Raw genomic sequence first — 20,296 nt, 5'->3', positions numbered from 1 at the left:
TAGTCTAAAAAGCCAAGAAAAATGGCCAAGAAAATTTGTCTTGCTCACCACACACTGACTTATAAATTGCAGGCCATCAGGCTGAGCAGGGGTCGCATGACAGTGTAATGCTCATCAGAGCTGTAGAGCCACAGGTTTTGGTTTGGTCTTAAAAGGACTCGGTTCAGAGAGTTTAAAACTACCTAATATGTTTCCTAGACATGACCAGAGCAGCATAACATTTTTTTAAATTATCATTCAACTGAAGTAGTCTACACTTGACTTTGTATGCAATGATAGATTAATGTTATCTCTCAGGTTTTCTGAAAGAGAGAAACCTTACACTTTGCTTCCTCACGAGTGGGCCTCCCACACTTGTAACAAAGGTGAAAGGATTAAATTTAGTTAAATGTCATTGATTATTTCATCAACAGAGCAATATTGAAATGAATTCATCAATCTAAACCTTACTAATGACAGTTGAAGGATCATAATTAATGTCGCAGGTTTTGAAACTAACAACCAACAAAAGAGAAGAAACTCCCACTTTCCTGTGAAGCAAATGCTGCAAAAAAATCCAAAGAACATGGGTAAAAATTCCCCGGAAAATCTCTAGACTCAATTCTTCTCAGATGAGTCTTTTCTGGATCGGCTGCATCTATGGATATGCCACGAAGCAAATGAAAATTATATTCTCTTTATATACAATTTTATACCGGGAAGGCAACCCCATTTGTTCACGACAACAAAGCTTTAAACAACAACCTAGATTGACTTCATGAGAAGAAAAATGCTCTAAACAGGCGATTCTCCAGATATATCTATAAAATATTTTCAATGGACTGGTCATGTGAACACTAAGTAGGCCACAGGTGGATGAAAACAGAAATGATGTTTGATTAGCTCTAGAAAATGAAGGCAAATTGGAGTACGGGGGATATGGTGGTTAGAACTTTAAGAGTGACAACACTGCTGATGAGACGCCATGCAATGGAATCTAATAATCTCACTGACAGCACACGTTACTTGTATACCTACCTTTCCTCAGAGCATACCCTCTCACATCACAAGCATGCAAACTGGCATAATGAAAACAGCCTCGGATTAGCCGGCAATCTAAGTCAGTGTTGCCACGATATTTTAGAAACAGGAACAATGGAATCGGATCATGACTGATTCTGCCAGAGGTCGTACAGCTCGAGAGTGTCCTCAAGGTCTTCAAGAAGCTTGCAACGAAACTGCATAGCCTTACAGGACAGTGGCACGGTGGGTAAAAGTCTTTAACGAGGGACACCAATAAGTGGCAGATGTGTGTCAGCCAGTTCATCCTAGTGTCAGTGAAGGAGAAGTGCATGTTCTTGCCATGTTAATGGACACTGGTCGATGTCATATGATATGTGAGATGGACCAAGAGACCGGGTTAGCGAGTACGACTGTGCTTCATATTAGAAAGCACTATTTCATCATAATTAGTTCAACGTGATTCAACGGAAATGCAGGAGTGATTAACGATACGATGTTGCTCGTAAACATTTGGAGTACTGTAAGTACAAAGGAGAGACTTTCTTATGCAATATCATTATGCTGGATGAGATATGAGATAAATTGTATGAGCCACAGCTGAAATGCTGATCGAAATAATGGCATCATTACGGGAAACCGCAAAGATTGAGAGTTCGTGAGAACCCCAGCCATGTGAAAGTTATTGTTATACTCATCTATGACTGTGATGGTTTTATCCTAATGCACTATGTTCCTCCACAGCATACCGTCAATGCGTATTACCCAACACTTTCCACGACAACGCAAGTAGTATAATAGGACAGTTCTGCCGCCACCACCCCCACCGGCCCCCAGAGGACTCCTCCACCAACACCACAGCCAGAGGCCTCCCAGAGGCCTCCTCCACCACCACCACAGCCAGAGGCCTCCCAGACGTCTCCTCCACCACCCGCGGGAAATTTAAATTCGTCAACAAAGCCACGTGCTTTTTGACAGCTATCATCGACAACAACGCATCGCTAACCTCAGTACTGCCATCTTGACGGGCCTAAACCTCAGTAGTACCAACTTAACCTAACTAGCGCGAGATTTGAATAGGTAAACAAATCCACGTGTTTTTGACAGCCACATGCTTTTTGACAGACAACAACGTATCTCAAACCTCAGTGCAGTCATCTTGACGTACCTAAACCTCAGTGCTACCAACTTAACATCACTAGCGCGAGATTTGAATTTGTAAACAAATCCACGTGCTTTTTGACAGCTGTCATCCGCCATCTTTAATCTATAGAGCACAGTGCTGCCCTCTTTAGCTACTTACCTTTGAAATTTGGTGGCGGATAATTTGAAAAATGCTTTTTGACAGCAGCCATCTTTAATCTAGAGAGCACCGTGCTGCCCTCTTAAACAAACTCACGTGCTTTTTTCTGACAGCTATCATCCGCCATCTTGCATCACAAACCTCAGTGCTGCACTTTTTAGATAGATACCGTTCAAATGTGGTGGGGGCAATTTGAAAAATTCTACATTCTCTTGTTTGGAAACAAACCCATGCGCTTTTTTGACAGCTATCATCCGCCATCTTTAATCCAGAGAGCACCGTGCTGCCCTCTTTAGCTACTTACCTTTGAAATGTGGTGGCGGCAAATTCCACGTGCTCTTGTTTGGAAACAAATTCCACGTGCTCTGGTTTGGAAACAAGCTCACGTGCTTTTTTCTGACAGCTGTCATCCGCCATCTTGCATTACAAACCTCAGTGCTGCAGTCTTTCGCTAGATACCTTTGAAAAGTGGTGGCGGCAATTTGAAAAATTCTATGTGCTCTTGCTTGCAAAAAAATGCCACGTGCTTTTTCGATAACTGTTATCCGCCATCATTAATCAATAGAGCACTGTGCTGCTATCATACGGGCAATTTCGTCAGCTGTCATCCGCCATCTTTCATCCACAGAACACCGGGCTGTCCTCTTTATGACATGTAGTAGCGGGCAATTTGAAAAGTTCTGTTAGCTGTCATCCGCCATCTTTAATCAAGAAAGCCCCGTGCTGCCATCTTTAGCTAGATAACTTTGAAATGTGGTGGCGGCAAATTGAAAAATTCCACGTGCTCTTGTTTAGCAAACAAACTCACGCGCTTTTTGTCAGCTGTCATCCGCCATCTTACATCGCAAACCACAGTGCTACACTCTTTAGGTACATACCTTTGAAATATGGTGGCGGATAATTTAAAAAGAAAAATTCTACAGCAGCCATCTCTCGACGCTAATTGCGTAAGGTGGTGACTATACATGACTCCTTAAGGGTGCTTACGCAAGATGGCTGCTATACACAGGTTCTTATGAGATGCCCAAGGGATGCTTGCGCAAGATAGCGGCTGCTCTTATGGGACGGCTTAAGGGTCCTTGCACAAGATGGCTTGAGACGCCCTAAGGATGCTTGTGCAAGATGGCGGACACAAGATGGCGGACACAAGATGGCGGCTATACACAACTCCTCATGAGACGCTTTAAGGGTGCTTGCGCAAGATGGCTGCCACTCTTATGAAGAAAGCTAGCTTAGAGGCTAACGTGTCGTGCTAGTTCGATTCATTAAATTTGGGGCTTAAATGCAAAATGTTAAATATCTCGAAAACGGTGCATCGTAGAGCAAAACGGATAAAATTTTTCCACCTGATACCTAGGTTTGCAGTATTAGGAACAAGATAAAACATAGTCTGATGATGAGATCGACGGTTCGATCCCTACTTAGGCCCTTTGGCATTGGCAGCTAATTAATTCTACAAGATGGCGGCTATACATAGCTTCTTATGAGGCAGCTTAAGAGCGCTTGCACAAGATGGCTGCTGCTCTTATGAGACGCCCTAGGGGTGCTTGCGCAAGGTAGCAGCGACAAGACGGCGACTATACACAGCTCCTTATGATACGGCCTAGAGGTGCTCACACAAGATGGTGGCTGCTCTGATGAAGAAAGCTAGCTTTGCATCGTGCAGGTATCTTTACAGCACTAAACCTCAACCCTTTGATATGTGTTGGCGGGTAATTTGAAAAATTCTACTTGCTTTTTCTTAACAGCAGCTATCTTTAAACAATAGCGGCTATACATAAGCTGTTAAGGCCTCCTCTTATGTCAAGGCATAGCTCTATCGAACAAGTTTAAACCTGCATCGGGATAGCTAGAGTAAGCACGTGCTGCAGTGATGACGTCATTATGCATATTTAGACATGCAAATCACTAAAGAAACATAACAAGACTAGAATCGAACACTGCACTCTATGCTGTTAACTTTATCATGTGATCGGAACATTGATTGAAGTGTTTAGAACACTAAATTAGTGATCAAGACTAAAATAGAACACTGTACTCGATACAACATGTGTTTAGAACATGTCAGGGGATACCTTTGTTCTAAGAAGATTAGATTACCGCACATTCCTTGTAGGGCTAATAGGCTAAAGGGCTAATGGGCTAAAGGGCTAAAGGGCTAATGGGCTAAAGGGCTATGGTGCCTCTCCTCTCTTTAACCGGGCTTGAGACCGGCTCTACAACTAGAGGCGGAGTTAACACCCTAAGGAAGGGAGAATGTTGGGAAATAATCTAGACGAATATAGCTACTCGATCGACTATATACTACAGATGGATGACTTAGGTGACGGTAAGGGCTTACTTAATAATACCTACACGACGTAATTCAAGCTCTATTTCAAAAATATCTTCTTTGTACTGTGTGTAACCAGCATCATGATAGTCTCTTAGCAGTTGTAAACGTTTTACCAGTACGTTGGGGTCTTTACAGTACCTTATATCTACATAGGGTAACAGAGGCTCGTTGTGAACTTTGAGTCTATATGCAGACAGTTGATGTGCAGGGACTTCTTTGATGTAATACGTGCTTCAGCAGTAGCGTTTCTAGGTACAAGCTTAACTAATTTCGATAGCGATGAAGCGTTGAAATTTCCTTCTTCTTTACCTTGCATCTCTTCTTGAGATGTTTGCACTGCGACAGAACGTGTAGTAGGCTTAGGAAATGGAGTAAAATCATCAAGCTGTAATGGCAATGAAGCATTCAGATTTTCTTCTTCTACTTTCCCTTTACTACAGTTTTGATCAACATCATTATCCTTATTATCATAATCATGATCTTGCCTCTCTTTATCGTGAAGTTCGTGCTTAGTAAGAGAACTCGCAGCAGGTCTAGACAAAAAGGGAGAATTAAAAATCTCTCGCAGAGGTGTACTTTTTAAACATAAATCAGTGCTCGCTGGATTGTGCTTGAGCTCTTTGTATTTTGTTCCGATGAAGCTACATTACACGCGGCTTCATGACGTTGAGCGTTGTATGCGTTCTTGAACTCTCTCCTACAAAGTTTTCATTGAAAAATTGTCCTACATGATATCTCATGACGTCTCCTGTGATAGCTTCGGGAAAATGCTTTTCCACACTCTTCGCAAATATACCTAGAAATAGGTTTTCCCATGACGGACTTTTACCTTCTGCTAACAGATTCTTCTTTAAATCTACTTGATATTTGTTACTCTCTACTTCGATGATGCGAACAGCTTAGCGATTAACAGTAAACTAACACAAAAGCGTATAACCAAGGTAGCAACAATAAGGTTTAAGCCCATCAAGATGGCAAGAGTGAGGTTAGCGACGTTCTGTTGTTGGATTTTAAATTCCGCGCTATAACATGCATAAGGTGGCAGCCTTGAGGTTTACCGCCGTAAAGATGGCAGCAGTGAGGTTAGCGACGCTCTATTTTCCTTCAATGTGAGGTTAGGGTCCGTCAAGAAGACAGCTGTCAAAAAAGCACGTGGCTTGGTTTACTAAACAAGAGCACGTGGCAGTGAGGTCACGGTCACGTAATCAATTCTTAGCTCTACGTCGTTAAGAGCAGCATTAGGATTAGCTATGTTTAAAAATATTGGGAACAGAGCAGCGGTATGAATTGCCATGTTTCATAGCGTGTACACATCACCTATCGATTTTACACGCATCAACCCTCGCACTAAACTTCTTCCGCTAGATCGTGCTGCTATCTTAGCATAACCTATACCCATAAAATTAAAGTACAATGAATAGCCATGTTTCAAAGCGTGTACACATTACTTATTGATTTTGCATTCATCGAATCTCGTACTGAACTTCCGCTAGATTGTGCTGGTATCTTAGCATAACTTATACACATGAACTTAAAGTACAAAGAATAGCCATGATTCAAAGCGTGTACACATCACCCTGTACTTCTTCCGCTAAATTGCACTGCTATCTTAGCATAACCTATACGCGTGAACATAACGCGTGAACTTAAAGCATAACAAATAACGATGTTTAACAGCGCGTACACATCACCTATTGATTTTGCATACATCGACCATGTTTTACCGTCAGAGTGTACAACGATCGCATATGTGTATTGCTAACGTATGTGTATAAAGCTAAAGCACAAAGAATAGCTATATTCCAAAGCGCGTACACATCACCTTTCGATTTTGCATACATCGACTTTCGTACTAAATTTCTCCCGCTAGAGTGTACAAGGATCGCAATTGTGTGTTGCTACCTATGTGCGTGAATTTAAAGCATAAATAATAGCGTGTACACATCACGAATCGATGATGCATGCGTCGACTCTCGTACTAGGCTTCTTCCGCTAGAGCATGTAGCAATCGCTTTTGTGTATCCCTAACCCATGTGCATGAACTTAAAGCACAAGGAAGAGCTATAATCCAAAGCGTGTACACATCACCTATCGATAATGTATGCATCGCCTATCGTACTAAACTTCTTGCACAACAGCGTGCGATCATCGCTTGTGTGTGCTGCATATAACCTATGTGCACGAAGTTAAAGCACAAAGAATACCCAAGTTCAAAGCGTGTACACATCACCTATCGATTTTGCATGCATCGACTTTCGTATTAAACTTCTTCCACTAGAGTGTGCGACGACCTTATAAGTATGCTGCTAACATAGTATAACTTATACACATGAAATTAAAGCATAAAGAATAGTGATGTATAAAAATCTTGTTAACAAAGCAGCAGCAGTAAGAATAGCAATGTTTTAAAAGCGTGTACGCTTTGCCTATCGATTATACAAGCATCAACTAGAGTACAAAACATCTCCCGCAAGAGTGTGCTGCTATCTTAGCATAACCTATGTGCACGGATTTAAAGCACGAAGAATAGTTAAGTTTCAAAGTGTGTACACAACACCTATCGATTTTGCATGCATCAACTATCGTAATAACACATCCCGCTAGAGTGTATAACGTTCGCATGTGTTTGTGCTGCTATCTTAGCATAGCATATGTGCATGAACTTAAAGTACAAAGAATAGCGATGTTTAAAAATCTTGTGAACATAGCAGAGTGTTAACTACGTAGGTGTAGACATTGAACTTTGCATGCTGAAGCAGCATACTACGTGACCGTGACGTCACTGGCACGTGCTCTTGTTTAGTAAACCAAGCCACGTGCTTTTTTGACAGCTGTCTTCTTGACGGACCCTAACCTCACATTAAAGGACAATAGAGCGTCGCTAACCTCACTGCTTTCATCTTTACGGCGGTATACCTCCAGGCTGCCACCTTATGTTATAACGCGGAATTTAAAATCCAACAACGGAACGACGCTAACCTCACTCTTGCCATCTTGATGGGCTTAAACCTTACTGTTGATACCTTGGTTATACGCTTTTGTGTTAGTTTACTGTTAATCGCTAAGCTGTTCGCATCATCGAAGTAGAGAGTAATAAATATCAAGTAGATTTAAAGAAGAATCTGTTAGCAGAAGGTAAAAGTCAGTCATGGGAAAACCTATTTCTAGGTATATTTGCGAAGTGTGTGGAAAAGCATTTTTCCGAAGCTATCACAGGAGACGTCATGAGATATCATGTAGGACAATTTTTCAATGCAAACATTGTAGAAGAGAGTTCAAGAACGCATATAACGCTCAACGTCATGAAGCCGCGTGTAATGTAGCTTCATCGGGAACAAAATACAAAGAGTTCAACCACAATCCAGCGAGCACTGATTTATGTTTAAAAAGTACACCTCTGCGAGAGATTTTAAATCTCCCTTGTTGTCTAGGCCTGCTGCGAGTTCTCTTACTAAGCATAAACTTCAAGATAAAGAGAGGCAAGAACATGATTATGATAATAAGGATAATGATGTTGATCAAAACAGTAGTAAAGGGAAAGTTGAAGAAGAAAATCTGAATGTTTCATTGCCATTACAGCTTGATGATTTTACTTCATTTCCTAAGCCTACTACACGTTCTGTCGCAGTGCAAACATCTCAAGAAGAGATGCAAGGTAAAGAAGAAGGAAATTTCAACGCTTCATCGCTATCGAAACAAGTTAAGTTTGTACCTAGAAACGCTAATGCTGAAGCACGTATTACATCAAAACAAGTCCCTACACATACTGTCTGCATATAGACCCGAAGTTCACAAGGAGCCTCTGTTACCCTATGTAGATATAAGGTACTGTAAAGACCCCAACGTACTGGTAAAACGTTTACAACTGCTAAGAGCCTATCATGATGCTGGTTACACACAGTACAAAGAAGATATTTTTGAAATAGAGCATGAATTACGTCGTGTAGGTATTATTAAGTAAGCGCTTACCCTCACCTAAGTCATCCATCTGTAGTATATAGTCGATCGAGTAGCTATATTCGTCTAGATTATTTCCCAACATTCTCTCTTCCTTAGGGTGTTAACTCCGCCTCTAGTTGTAGAGCCGGTATCAAGCCCGGATAAAGAGAGGAGAGGCACTCTAGCCATTTAGCCCTTTAGCCCATTAGCCCTTTAGCCCATTATCCCTTTAGCCCTTTAGCCCATTAGCCCTTTAGCCTATTAGCCCTACAAGGAATGTGCGGTATTCTAATCTTCTTAGAACAAAGGTATCCCTGACATGTTCTAAACACATGTTGTATCGAGTACAGTGTTCTATTTTAGTCTTGATCACTTATTTAGTGTTCTAAACACTTCAATCAATGTTCCGATCACATGATAAAGTTAACAGCATAGAGTGCAGTGTTCGATTCTAGCCTTGTTATGTTTCTTTACTGATTTGCAAGTCTAAACATGCATAATAACGTAATCACTGCAGCACGTGCTTACTCTAGCTAGCCCGATGCAGGATTTAACTTGTTCGATAGAGCTATGCCTTGACATAAGAGGAGATCTTAACAGCTTATGTATAGCCGCTATTGTTAAGAAAAAGCACGTCGAATTTTTCAAATTACCCGACAACACATTTCAAAGGTATGAGGTTTAGTGCTGTAAAGATACCTGCACGATGCAAAGCTAGCTTTCTTCATCAGAGCAGCCACCATCTTGTGTGAGCACCTCTAGGCCGTATCATAAGGAGCTGTGTATAGTAGCCGTCTTGTCGCTGCTACCTTGCGCAAGCACCCCTAGGGCGTCTCATAAGAGCAGCAGCCATCTTGTGCAAGTGCTATTAAGCTGCCTCATAAGAAGCTATGTATAGCCGCCATCTTGTAGAATTAGATAGCTGCCAATGCCAAAGGGCCTAAGTAGGGATCGAACCGTCGATCTCATCATTAGATTATGTTTTATCTTGTTCCTAATACTGCAAACCTAGGTATCAGGTGGATAAATTTTATCCGTTTTGCTCTACGATGCACCGTTTTCGAGATATTTAACATTTTGCATTTAAGCCCCAAATTTAATGAATCGAATCAGCAAGGTACGTTATACTCTCTACCATAGCTAGACCTGATCATGTTATGAAGACTCGCTTCAATACAAGCTAAATCAGAGCGAATGCCAAAGTGCCTAAGTAGGAACCGAACCGTTGATAGACTATGTTTTCCTTATGCTATCATGTTCCTCATACTGCGAACCTGGGTGTTAGGCAGAAAATTTTTGTCCGTTTTGCTCTACGGTGCACCGTTTTCGAGATATTTAACATTTTGCATTTAAGCCCCAAATTTAATGAATCGAACTAGCACGACACGTTAGCCTCTAAACCTAGCTTTCTTCATAAGAGCGGCAGCCATCTTGTGCAAGCACCCTTAAAGCGACTCATAAGGAGTTGTGTATAGCCGCCATCCTGTGTCCGCCATCTTGCACAAGCATCCTTAGGGCGTCTCAGGCCATCTTGTACAAGGACCCTTAAGCCGTCCCATAAGAGCAGCCGCTATCTTGCGCAAGCATCCCTAGGGCAACTCATAAGGAGCCATGTATAACTGCCATCTTGCGCAAGCATCCCAAGGGCGTCTCATAAGAACCTGTGTATAGCAGCCATCTTGCGTAAGCATCCTTAAGGAGTCATGTATAGCCACCACCTTATGCAATTAGCGTCGAGAGATGGCTGCTGTAGAAGTTTTCTTTTTAAATTATCCGCCACCATATTTCAAAGGTATGTACCTAAAGAGTGTAGCACTGAGGTTTGCGATGTAAGATGGCGGATGACAGCTGACAAAAAGCGCGTGAGTTTGTTTGCTAAACAAGAGCACGTGGAATTTTTTCAATCTGCCGCCACCACATTTCAAAGGTATCTAGCTAAAGATGGCAGCACGGGGCTCTCTTGATTAAAGATGGCGGATGACAGCTAACAGAACTTTTCAAATTGCCCGCTACTAAATGTCATAAAGAGGGCAGCACGGTGTTCTGTGGATGAAGGATGGCGGATGACAGCTGACGAAATTGCCCGCATGATAGCAGCACAGTGCTCTATTGATTAAAGATGGCGGATAACAGTTGTCAAAAAAGCACGTGGCTTTGTTTGCAAGCAAGAGCACATAGAATTTTTCAAATTGCCGCCACCACATTTCAAAGATATCTAGGTAAAGACTGCAGCACTGAGGTTTGTGATGCAAGATGGCGGATGATAGCTGTCAGAAAAAAGCACGTGAGTTTGTTTAAGAGGGCAGCACGGTGCTCTCTAGATTAAAGATGGCTGCTGTCAAAAAGCATTTTTCAAATTATCCGCCACCACATTTCAAAGGTAAGTAGCTAAAGAGGGCAGCACTGTGCTCTATAGATTAAAGATGGCGGACGACAGCTGTCAAAAAGCACGTGGATTTGTTTAGAAATTCAAATCTCGCGCTAGTGATGTTAAGTTGGTAGCGCTGAGGTTTAGGTACGTCAAGATGACTGCACTGAGGTTTGAGATACGGTGTTGTCTGTCAAAAAGCACGTGGCTGTCAAAAACACGTGGATTTGTTTACCTATTCAAATCTCGCGCTAGTTAGGTTAAGTTGGTACTACTGAGGTTTAGGCCCGTCAAGATGGCAGTACTGAAGTTAGCGATGCGTTGTTGTCGATGATAGCTGTCAAAAAGCACGTGGCTTTGCTTACAAATTCAAGTTTCCCGCGTGTGGTGGAGGAGACCTCTGGGAGGCCTCTGGCTGTGGTGGTGGTGGAGGAGGCCTCTGGGAGGCCTCTGGCTGTGGTGGTGGTGGTGGTGTAGGAGACCTCTGGGAGCCGGTGGGGTGGTGGCGGCAGAACTGTCCTATTATACTACTAACGCACGGCCGCAAACAGTGCAAACGTGGGTGATTTGTTCGGTTAAAGGTGCTGGGAATTGTTGTACCATTTACCATAATCCACAGATTTAAGGTGTTGTGACTTTGACTTGATTCACAAGATGAAGGAATCCTTGCTCCAGAAATGTTTCAGAGATTCGTCAGGCAGTAAACTTCTCCATTCGAACTATCAACATAACAAATGCTGCAATAGATATCCTATTCTGTCTACATTGTTGGTAACAAGATGTACTCAATGCTGGTGACTACTCTGAAGGGCAGTAAATGTGGTATAACATTGATATCTTTCGTATGAGTTGTAATTGAATATTTGCAACTATTAAAGCTCCAATCCAATAAGTTTCTATTTACAACTTGCTTCATGGTGCTCCGGCACAGATAGGTCTTATGGCAATGATGGGATAGGTAAGGCCTAGGAGTGGGAAGGAGGCAACCTTGGCATTAATTCATTGGCTCCGACTTACGGAACCATTCCTTACGCCGTCAATTTGGACCGAACACAGACATACGGAACTGTTCCGTATCATCCTATAAACTTTTGTAATTTTACTTACTAGCAAGTCTTGTGCCGCATGTAGACTACTCCTTAAAGTTCAGTGAACCTTCTACACTAGTGTCCACAAGATAAGCATAATCACCAAACGAGGGCATACCGCCTGATAGGAATATCAGACGGATTGCTGAACAAACGGAATCTGAATCACACACCATATGTCACACAACTTGTCTAAAAAACAGTTTCAATAAGGTTCAGAAAGCTAAGGTAGAGATCGGACCAACTACGAAGACACCCGGTGAGGGGAAGTGTGCGAGTGAGAAAGCAGAGCCGTGGGAGTGAGAACGCTGACTTCCCCTTCTCGCTCAGTGTTGCGGCGACGTACAGTTGACCCGAAATATTCGTTATAACTGACATGTAATACTCCGCAGATTTTCAGTTAGTGGATTTCCCTTCCAGCTATAAATTACAGACGTCGGTACCTAGCCGAAATGAATTTATTTAGAAGTGTTACAGAGGGTAGATAGATTTAAGGAGTTAGAACATAATTTAACCTCTTATTATAGGAGCTGTCAAAATCGTTCTCGTGTATCAATTTGCGTAGTCCTTATTTTAAATTATAATTTGATGTAAAATTATTTTTACGACGCTGTAGATGTACAGTGTAGAATATGGTTTGCTATAACACCAGGCTCCATCACCTGAGCCACGTCATATAAAAACACTCGATAATAATAATAAAAATAATAATAACAATAATATAATCCCGTGTAGGGATTTACCGGTTACCTCCATCGGGCACGTCCCATTGGAATTGGGGACGCTTGCTGGCTCTGCCGCCAGCAGAGTTAGAGGGTAGTAGGGAAATACGACCGTGAAAAAAAACTGGTCCCTTGCCAGGGTTAAGCGAAGACTGGTAAATGACCAGAAGCCAGAAAACATCTTGAGACAGCCTCTAGGGCTAACAACCCTAGTTGTAAAATGATGGGTAACCGTCGAAAGCAAAGTCAAGTCAAAAAGCATGATGGCACAACATTTCAAGAAACATACCCCAGGGGGTAAATCTTCGGATAAATCCCTCGTCGTGAATGCCACGGCGCACGAGTCTCGTTCGGATTCGGGGGGAGACTCGACATCATGCAAGAGACGAGTCGGACGTCTCGGAGTACCCCGAAGAGTCAAAAACTCAGGCCAAAATCTAAAACCTTTCTAGCAACTTTCAACATAAATTTACTTATACAAACTGGCAAGCTGAAAACTCTCACCAAACCTCTTCACGAAAATCAGATATCCATAATGACCCTACAGGAAACAAGGTACCCAGATGAAGAGATTTTTGAATTCGAAGGTTACCGATTTTTCAAGAGCAAAGCGCAAAGACGAATCTTCAATGGAGCTGTGATGCTTGGAACCGCGTTTGCTGTTATAACCAAGATCCTTAAATCGGTTGCAAATTTCGAACCTGTGAATGACAGATTGTCTATACTCACAATTAAATGCGCGAACAAAACCTACGTCCTAGTTAACGCACATGCTCCTACAAACGATAAGAACAAGTCTGATCCAGACGAAGTTTATAATTTCTGGGACCTACTGGATGAAAAATTAAACAAAATACCCCAAACACCATGTCAAGCTTCTTTTGGGTGACTTCAATGCCCAACTAGGTCGTGAAGAGAAGTACAAGAAAGTTATAGAAAATTACCCTGCTCACAAAAGAACCAATCCCAACGGCAAAAGACTGGTGTCCATTTGCGAAAATCACAACCTGCAGGTCATGTCGACCCACTTTCGCCATCTACCCAGAAAGCAAATGACTTGGCGTTCTCCCGTCCAAGCTCTCGCAGAGTTCCAAACTGATCATGTTGCAATCTCCAGGAGAAACAGCCCTGAGATTATGAATGTCAAGGTAAAGAAAGGCATCAATGTGGCCTCAGATCATTATATGTCTCTTATCAAATTCAAACCAATTCCCGCAAACACAAGGAACACAACCAATCAGATCACACGCTTCGACAATGATAAACTTCGGCAAAGGGTCAAGGAGTTCCAGGAGAGGGCTAGACCAAATGACTGTGACTTTAACTGCGCCAAAAGTCTCGTTGTTGAGGCCGCCAAAGACGTTGCAGAAATCAAGAGAAGCAAAAAGCATGGCTAGTGGTATGGTACCTGCGAATCAGTCCTCCAAGAAAGACTCAATGCGTGGAAACAGTACTACTCTACGAAATCAGAAAATGATTGGGAAACCTACAAATCCCAACGTGCCCAAGCAGCTAGGGTGTTTAGAACTGAGAAACGTAAATACGAAAAATCTCTCATTGAAAAATAGAACAAAACTTTAGAAAGAATGAAAGCAGAGAGTACTACAGATCCTTCAAACGCAAATTCGCTGGCTATAAACCACCATCTCTATGCTTTGAGCGAAAGGACGGCACACTGGCGACGTCAAATGAAGAAAATTGCAGCATTCTGGCAGATTACTTCAAGAATTTGCTTAATTGCTCTAAACCGCAAAGCGCCATTGAGACCAAGGAACCCTTAGTCAGGTACCCAGATTCCAGACCACCCGACAGAGATGAAATCAAGCGCCACATTCCCGTCTAAAAAATAAAAAAGCGCCGGGGGAAGACTCAGTAGTAGCAGAACTATGGAAATATGCCCCAGAGGAATCACTTGATGTCTTGCAAAAGCAAATAGAAGAAATTTGTAAGAAGGAGACTGAACTGACACTAAGGATACGATAAAGACCCAGTGCAGTGGATTTGGTCAAAACTAGGGAAAAGAAAACTGCCAGGAACTGGACTCGGGCCTCTTACAGGTAAAAGAAACATATAAGAGACGCAAAGAAAAGAAAACATAACAGTGACAAGGGTAAGAACTTAAATTTATTATGAAAATAAAATCAAAAGAAAATAGCATAAGTAAAACGGGGGCCGAAAATCAAATGGGCAATATTAATAATATGTGGCCCGTGATTAAAATACACCAGACACAATGACAATAATACCTTCGCAAACGCTTACCTTCGTAAAGGAAGTGAAGAAAAGTTTAGCATAAAGATATGGCATCTATACCAATTAGCTGAAGCATATGAGTTTAGACGGTACAAAACATTTCTTTATAGCACGTCAGATCAAGACAATCATAAGATTAGAGAGTAATAGCCTCACATCATAACGTACTCTCATTCGATTCTACCGTCAAGGCATCAAGACTCTCAACAATAATAATCACATCCCCCGAGAATACAATAACATTAAGTAAAAAGAGCTTAAATAGAGAAGAGGGAAGGGTGCACCGAGCTCTTAAAATTCAACCAGAGAGAAAAAGCAAAAGGGGCGGTTACCATAGTTTCACGCAACACAACAAGAAAATATGGAAAGGCAACCCTCAAGGAATAAAACATATTAAACTAAAAAATAAGTAAGGAAAGTCAATGACGGCGATATGAAACGATCAATAAACAGGTAAATTAAGCACAAAAGGTAGCACGAATCAAAAGTCGGAACCACCCACGCTCACACAGAGACCAAGAGGTTAGGTTGTCGCAAATAAAGGAACATATAAAAGTGTCGACGTACAGCACATAATAAATAAACAACCGCTCTAGAGCTCAGACAATATGAAACAGAAAGTGGTCCATCAAAAGAGACGGAGTGTCTTCAACACCAAAACACACAGAAGCAGGCAAATCGCGTAGTTAGCTTGAATTCATACCAGATCAATGAAATGGATATGAATTATACAGAACACGCGATAAAATAATACGACATGAGCTCAAGCGGAATGTTAATAAAGCGACATGGGTAAAAGATCTCGGTCGCACACAGCAGACAATCTCATACATACACATGAATCCGTGCTACCTTCTATTCTCAAAATAAACATAGTGAATCAGTAAAAGAAATCAAGGTTAACACACGAATAAATCAGAAAAACACGTAATGAGGGAAGCCTTTATAACCCAACTAAAAGAAGATTAAACAAAAATAAATACCTCGATAATATAAGCAAATAGCATACTCAAAAGGTTGAGATGTGTCCAAAGACATCTTAAATTTCTTAAAATATCTTTTATAAGCCATAAAGGCGACTTGAAAATCGAATCCCTCCATCTTTTCAAGTCGAAAAGATCTCAAAAAAATCCATCAGAAAGATAATCCCACAAGACGGGGCAGAAAGAAATGCTTTGACCTATTGTATAAGACGCCATCTGTCGGAATAGAGAAGGATTACATAGTGGTAACGACACATGATGGGAAAGAGTAATAGTTGATAGATACTAGAGTTCGCTAGGAACGCGAAGACATCAGAAAAGTAAACGTACCATAAAATGATATGGTGCGGTAGAAGACCCTACCCGAAGATTGGAAAATAGCTTTGATCCATCCATTACACAAAAAAGGCAGCAGGAAGAACATCAACAACTACAGAGGAATATCTTTGCTACCCGTGACTTACAAAATTCTATCACTTGCCATCCTGGAGCGTTTGGAAGCACAAGTCGAACATCAAATAGGTGAATACCAAGGAGGCTTCAGAAAAGGTCGCTCAACAGCTGAACAAATCCAAAATCTCAAAACAATCATCAGATATTGTACACTAAGGTCCAAGCAGTATGTGTCTGTCTTTGTGGACATTAAGAAAGCGTACGACTCCATTGACCGGGAAGTCCTGCTAAACATCTTAAATGAATTTGGAGTTGATTTGAAACTGTTGGCATTAATTAGAGCCACCCTGACCGATACAAAATCCAAGGTGAAGTTCCACGGATGTCTCTCGCATTCCTTTGACATAAAAACAGGAGTCCAACAAGGTGATGGGCTATCCCGGATACTCTTCAACTGTGTTATTGAAAAGATCATCAGAACCTGGCGGGTGAGATTACAGGAAACCAACTACAGTCCATTGAGAATAGGAACCAAATCCAAGGGGATCACAACAGACTGCTTAGCATTTGCCGATGATATTGCTGTTCTCTCAAACGACATAGAAACCGCTAGAGCTCAAGTTGAAATTTTAAAGGAAACTGCCGAACAAACTGGTTTGCAGATATCGTTTGAGAAAACAGAAGTAATGACTAACATCAAAGAGGCTCCACCAAAACTCCATACAAAGTACGGGGACATCACCCGAGTAGACAAATTCAAATACCTGGGTGAGATCATCATGAAAAATGGACTGGACAAAGAAGCACTTCAGGAGCGAATACGCAAATTGGAAATAGCCTACCAAACGTCCCGTACAATCTACAACAAAAATGCCTTTTCCAAAACACCAAGATACGTCACTAGGAAACAGTTCTGAAGCCAGTAGTTCTATATGCAGACGAAACCCTGTCTCTAAATGCCAACAAAGGACTCCTTGAAGACCTGGAGAAAAGAGAACGCAAAACTGTGAGAGGAACCTTGGGATCAAAGTACAGAAATGGAATCCATGAAAAGAGATCCAACAAGGAAGTCTACAGCAAAATAGAGAAAATTACCGTCACAATCAGAAAAAGACGGGCACGATTTTACGGTCATCTGAAAAGAATGGACGGAAGAAAGTTAACTAAAGAAATCTTTCACTTTTTTTATTCAAACCCCAAAACCACAATTTCCTGGTTTAGAAATACCAAAGAAGACCTGCAAATGCTACATATCTCAGCTGAAGACGCCCTTAACAGAGATCTCTTCCGCAAGAAAATATTGACGAACGGGCTAAACCGAGACGAGCAACCGAAAAGAAGACACGGTGCCCCTTGGACAGAGGAGCGTAAGCAGGCCCTCGCACAAAGAATGAGGGAAATTTGGGCTCTAAAGAAGGCCAAGTTCAGTGTCAAATGCAACAAGACTTAACGTGGTCTTTGATGGCCCTAGCGAATTATATAAATATATATATATTGTGCCATTTCACTGTTATAAGAAGTTCCGTCCGTAAGAAGGACAAAGATGGAGTCCACGTCTCCGAGAATAATTAACGTCAAAATGTTTGATGATACCGCGAGCGAAAGCAAAAGTATTTACCTCAGGCGCTAGAGAAAAGAATTTATATCCAGAAGGCAGTGAAAAAGAACGAATGTGAAGATTGTTACTAACAATTATTGAAAAAAAATAAGAAAACGAGATTGAATTGCTACTTCTAAATCAGAGTCGAAGACGGAAAGCAACTACGTCAGAATTAAAGAAGGTATCGACAAGAGATAATTTCAGCAGAAACAAGGAGCAGATTTATTGGAAGCTGCGTCGCAGATCAAGCAGAAGATTTTAATTTCGTTCCGCGAACTTTTAAATACGTGGAAATTCAAGCATAAACTACGACAAGCTTACGTCACGGCAGTCTCTGCTGACGTATTACTCGATATCACCCAAGTTAAAGAACTACAGGGCATATGACGTTGTTGATGGTGATTCGTCCGTCGGATGGAGACGTTAAGCCTTGAGCAGTCCCCTTTGTGCTTTTCGACAGGAGTAGCCTATGTGCCGGCACTGGGTTTCACTCTCTCCCTTCCTACTATCATACATCACGTGATTCATTTCATCTCATTAATTCCTGTGGTGAGGTTGACATCAGGAAGGGCATCCGGTCATAAAAACCCGCCACGACAGATTCATCTCACCTCGTACCAGACACCGTAGAGAAACGGGACAAGGATTGGAGAAACAAACATTATTATTATTATTATTATTATTATTATTATTATTATTATTATTATTATTATTATTATTATTATCATTATTATATCTTCATTTAATTCCACTTTTAATGGACTTAATGGTCTCTTTACCCTACACTTAGTAGTAAGATTCACGAAAGTTAAAACAGCGTTTTGAAATCAGCAGCATGTGTATTTTCTGCCCAGGATAATAACGTACAACTCTGCCCTCGGAATCAAGTTAACGCACGTCCGGTCATTGACCGCACGCACGTGTACGTTTACAGAGAAGATCCTAAAAAGTCACACAAATGAATAGGACTTTCGACACGTGTTTCACCTGTTTTTTATTCCACAGAACGTGTAGGTCGGTTCTACAGTATTACTCACTGTAAATTGCGAACATATAAAGGAAAACATTAAAACATGACAATGTAAGCAAACACGTATTTTGACGGATAGCGGCCAATAGGAATTTAAATTAGTTCTCCTTTAATTTCATACCACTAAATGGCAACAAACAAATTAATGCTAATTCTCTAGTGGTAGTGATTATTGTATTAAAGTGGAAAACAACGAAACCGTCAGATCCTTACACCGCTTTATTATTATTATTATTATTATTATTATTATTATTATTATTATTATTATTATTAGAGGAAGAGGTGGGAATATGGAACCCCACTGTTTTTAAGCCATATATATTAGACGATAAACTCGATTCATGCAAATGTATGTAATTTTGTATCCATAATCTATTGGCGTCCAATCCCTTAATTAATTCTTTGGTATACCAAACAAGAAATTTTATATTAAAGTTTTTGTGAACACACAGCAAACTCGTCTTCAGACTTAAGGTGTGGGTAATATGGACCCCAAAGGTATCATCTGGAAACTTCAAATTAAACACACATAAATATTTGTAAATGGCATTTATTCAAATAATATTGTTAGAATTGTAAGTTTTGATGACAAGTACAGTAGAAATTATAAACTGATGACTGCCAAAAATGATTTACAGTAAGTTCAAGACCGTTGTCCTTTTATCGGCAATAGTCACATACATACGCACTTCCTTCAGCTCCAGTCAATCATAGTGAGCCCACATCTCACAAATCATACATTGGACCCACAATTCCACTTTCCTGTCATCAGAAAATCTACCTTCGCAGAACAAACAAGATGCATCTTCTTTATCAGGTTGAGGCTCGTTGATGGGCAGTTCCAAAGAACAATCTGAGTGATCTGAAGGAAAGTTTACAGATTCATCGCTTGAATCCTCACTTGCGGATTTATTCTGTCGAGTCTGTTCTGCTCTTCCTCCTCGTCCAGATCCTTTACCTCCAGGTCCCTGTCCTTTACCTCGACCTCCACGTCCTCGGGTTGTAACTGTATTTTGTTTTTCACTTTTTTTCTTAACTGGGGCTTCTAAATGAGCTTTGTATGGTGATCCAGTTACAAGGGTTGCGGGGCATGCTTTTCTACCCCTTGTCGATTTCTTCTTTCTTGAAATGGGCACAGGGCGGATATCTCTAGGTGAAACTGTGAGAAACTGGGATCGGTATTTTGTAGCAAGAGAGGATACTGGTGTTTCGTTGGGTAAGGAGTGGTGTGAACATCCAGGAAGAGCAGGATCCGAATTCACGAGTTTCATAGATGGAGCAGC

The 20,296-nt window shown here is 41.3% G+C and overlaps 1 protein-coding gene across 1 annotated transcript in view; it reads right to left on the bottom strand.

Annotated features, from left to right (window-relative positions):
- The window catches only part of LOC136882141 (uncharacterized), a 112,638-nt gene that overhangs the window by 38,954 nt on the left and 53,388 nt on the right, over nt 1–20,296 (bottom strand). The window lies entirely within an intron of this gene.

The sequence above is a fragment of the Anabrus simplex genome, chromosome 10 (assembly GCF_040414725.1).
Source record: "Anabrus simplex isolate iqAnaSimp1 chromosome 10, ASM4041472v1, whole genome shotgun sequence".
In the NCBI taxonomy this organism is placed as follows: Eukaryota; Metazoa; Arthropoda; class Insecta; order Orthoptera; family Tettigoniidae; genus Anabrus; species Anabrus simplex.
This window is presented reverse-complemented; position numbering and strand designations above follow the sequence as displayed.